Below are 3,641 nucleotides of genomic sequence, written 5' to 3'. Positions count from 1 at the left end.
ACTGATTATACGAAGTGGCTGTAATTGGAGAAGATGAATCAGAATACGCATATACTCAGTCTGTAGAACTCTCACGCGCAATCAGGGGCGTAGCCAGGGGGGGGGGGGGATTGGGGGGTTCACACCCCTCCCGAAATTTTTCAGTTTTGCTTGCGTTTATATACACGCGCACATACAAACGCACGCACGAACATACATAAAGTATGGCTGGACCCCCCACCCCCCACCCCGAAAAAAAATTTCTGGCTACGCCCCTGCGCGCAATTACTTAAGAATAGTAGGAAGCGGACCTAGTTGGTTAAACGATCGTTATAATGGGACCAGCTCAATACGGGGCACCACGGTGTTAGGGCTTCACGCCACGTTCAGAACTTGATTAATTAAACGTGCATCTCATCGTTATTGTGTGACTTATTCGTCAGCACGTGAGTAGCGCACACTCTGACGTCTTTCACGATACCTGGCTTCAGTGATACGATATTTATGACGTTAGAAGGAATTCCCGCGAAACGAGTTTTGCTCGATAACATATGTATTATCGCTCGTGTTTCTAGCGTAGTAGAATCGTATTGCCGAGTCAGCGTTAAAGAGAACATGAGCAGAATCCGAAGTGTCGCATTCACTCCTTTACTCTTTTCTGAATCGCCTTGCACATTGCGCGCGAAAGTGTGTACTGTGAATGGCTAATATCATACGGCATGGCTAGATCACGTGATCACGGACGAAGACCAGCAGCCACGCACGTGTTTGTGTCGCTCGAGCACAAAGCGAAACGCGCGTACACGCCACTGGTCGAAAAGAGAGAACAATTTCTGTCAGCGTTATCAGATGATCGATGTGATTATCATTACACAGAGAGATGAACTAGAATTTTCTAGCCGTCCTCGCTTTCGTGGTCACGATACGAAAAGAAAGCTTAAAGGAAATGTATTTATCGTTTGTTATACATCATATAATAATTGTTGGGATTTAACGTCCAAAAACCACGATATGATTATGAGGGACGCCGTAGTGGAGACTTCCGGAAATTTCGACCACCTGGACTTCTTTAACACATGCCCCTAAATCTAAATACACGGGCCTCAAGCGTCTTCGCCTCCACCGAAAATGCGGCCGCCGAGGCCGGGATTACATCCCTCAACCATCGGGTCAGCAGTCGAGCGCCATAACTACTAGGCCACTGTGGCGGGTGTGGTCGCTCGCTATATGACAGTGATAAAGTTACAAATAATTTATATGCACCGTACGCAAAGGAGAGCAGTAACGTAGATAATAAGAACATTGACATTTATGCGCCGTTAGGTATTTTTTGTTCCTGCCATATTGAGTTTATCTTAGGAATAGCCATTGTAGTATGGCGAAAACGGTGTTGCGCAATTTTACCTTTGAGGCAAATGGGTAGCGGCCAATCAGACAGCTGGACAAGGTAGTACACAGCAATGGCGCTAGAAGACGGCATGCCCGTAAATGGTATTAAGTGACGCGAGCCCTAGGTCGCGTAGTCTCTGAGCGTATAATCAAATAACAACAACAAAACTACGCACATTCTCGGACATGCTTACGCCTCATTCCACAACTTGTGTGCGTGTTTGCATAATATTTCTTTGTCAAGAAGGATTAGATGGCGCAGGAAAGTAAGCTCACATTCAATGAGCCAGCTTTCGTGCACTTCTTGTCCTTTGTCTCCCATTTTTCTTCTTTTTCATCCATTTGTCTATACTGCCGAGACGAAGGGTAGTTAATCAGACGTGCCACTTGGTTGACTTCTCAGCCTGCTTCTCTCTCTCATTCCTTTCAGTGGGAAAGAAAAGTACTAAGTTCATGAAAACAAAGTAAAATCTCAGTGGTGTCAGACGGGTGCTACGGTATATGCGCAAAATGCAATAAGATAAACTTTGGCCTACGTCGCAATCGCTAATAATGACCCTTTCCCGTCAAATGAATAGCAAACAGGGTTTCTGAAGGTTATTTGCAACTCTAAGCTGATTTAACGCTTCGGTTTAAGGTTTCAAGGCGCTGGATCGTAATGACGGTGCGAGAAAATATTTAAGCGTATACATTGGGAAAGCATGCTCACTAACGAGCAGGAATGGCTTGCGTATACGTGTCGAAACATCTTCCGACCTTTCTGGTTTTCTAGCACCGTTAAAAGCCTGCAGTGGCTTTAAGCGGCGGACTTACTAACTGGCCAGACGGGATGTCGTTAAACCGTCAACCTAAAGGAAATCGAATTTGGAAGCCTTTAGAAGGATAAATTGCGTCGACATGTCCGTAACTAGAGACGCCCACACAGTTCCACCGCAGCTGAGCTTTGGATTTGAATCGATATTTGCGAGCAGTCTCAGGTGAGATCGGACAATTTAATCAAGTCGCGTACTCTCATTTATGGTCTGCGTAGTCGAATGAAGAGAGAGAGAGAGAGAGAGAAACAAAAAGTGAGGAAAGGGCCAGCGAGATTAACAGAACGCAATAGAGCGCAGAAACACCGGGCTCCTTCATTAGCAGCTAATACCTCTAGCGATGCATGCAAATCAGTTGAGAAGGAGAATGAAATAAGGAGACACATGGAAAGGTAAAAGAAGTGCGATAAAACTAAGAAAGAAAGAAAGAAAGAAAGAAAGAAAGAAAGAAAGAAAGAAAGAAAGAAAGAAAGAAAGAAAGAAAGAAAGCGTGATGATCTCCCCCTCGTGGTGGTCAGATTGTAGGCACATCTTTATCGCGGAAAATTGGTTTTTAATTGAAGCGTGTGGGTAGCGAAGGATATCGCTGTGTTCGCGCGCTAACCTGCATATGCCCACCTACAGCTCACGCAGATGAGCGCTTGCGTGCCCGTCGAATTTATGCTATTATTATAGCCGCAATGCTCTCTGGTCCATGCGAGCGACGATGCGGCGTCTATTTGGAAGCATTTCGCAGGGCTCGTAGTGATGTTAAGCGATCATTAACAGGACAGACCAGCGTAAGGCGTGATCTCTTTTCCGGGCAAATGAGATTCGACCTCGCGCTCATTGTCGCCGTAGGCGTGATCGTCAGAGAATGCCGTTTGTCCCGCGTTCTCTCCTACGACATATTCGTATTTGCGTAATCGTGTCGATCCGAGCGTAACTACCCAAAACGAACTTTACGGGGAAAAAATTTGCGGGAATGTTAAATGGCGACTTGCGTGGCTGGTTGTTAGAAGAAACGTGACCCTGCGTGCATTAATGAACGAAAAACAAATCTGGGACCGAATTCAAAAAGCATTTATTTCGTAATACCGCTTTACCATTGGTCAGCCAGCTTCGATAATGATATGCCCGGCTTCGAGATTGGCTGAATCTTTTCCCTAAGAGCGTAAGACGTTTACGTGGATACAGACTGTCACAGTGAGACACTTTTAACGCGGCGAAGAAAATTTTACTTACCACCCAGTGAGAAGGTTCATCACGTGCTCACACTGCAAAACAAACACTGTTGTTTTACTGTCGCTAAGTTTCACACGATTGTCCCCGCGTTTTGTGATATTATGTAACTAACAGACTGAAAGTTATGTGTGTGAAAACATTGAAATTCACTTAATCTATGCAATGGTAATTTGCAGGCCGGAATTGAAGACCTTTACAGGACTGCCCACTAATACGAAAACGTATTTATGAATTGTC

The sequence above is a fragment of the Rhipicephalus sanguineus genome, chromosome 2 (genome assembly GCF_013339695.2).
Source record: "Rhipicephalus sanguineus isolate Rsan-2018 chromosome 2, BIME_Rsan_1.4, whole genome shotgun sequence".
Taxonomy (NCBI): Eukaryota; Metazoa; Arthropoda; class Arachnida; order Ixodida; family Ixodidae; genus Rhipicephalus; species Rhipicephalus sanguineus.
This window is presented reverse-complemented; position numbering follows the sequence as displayed.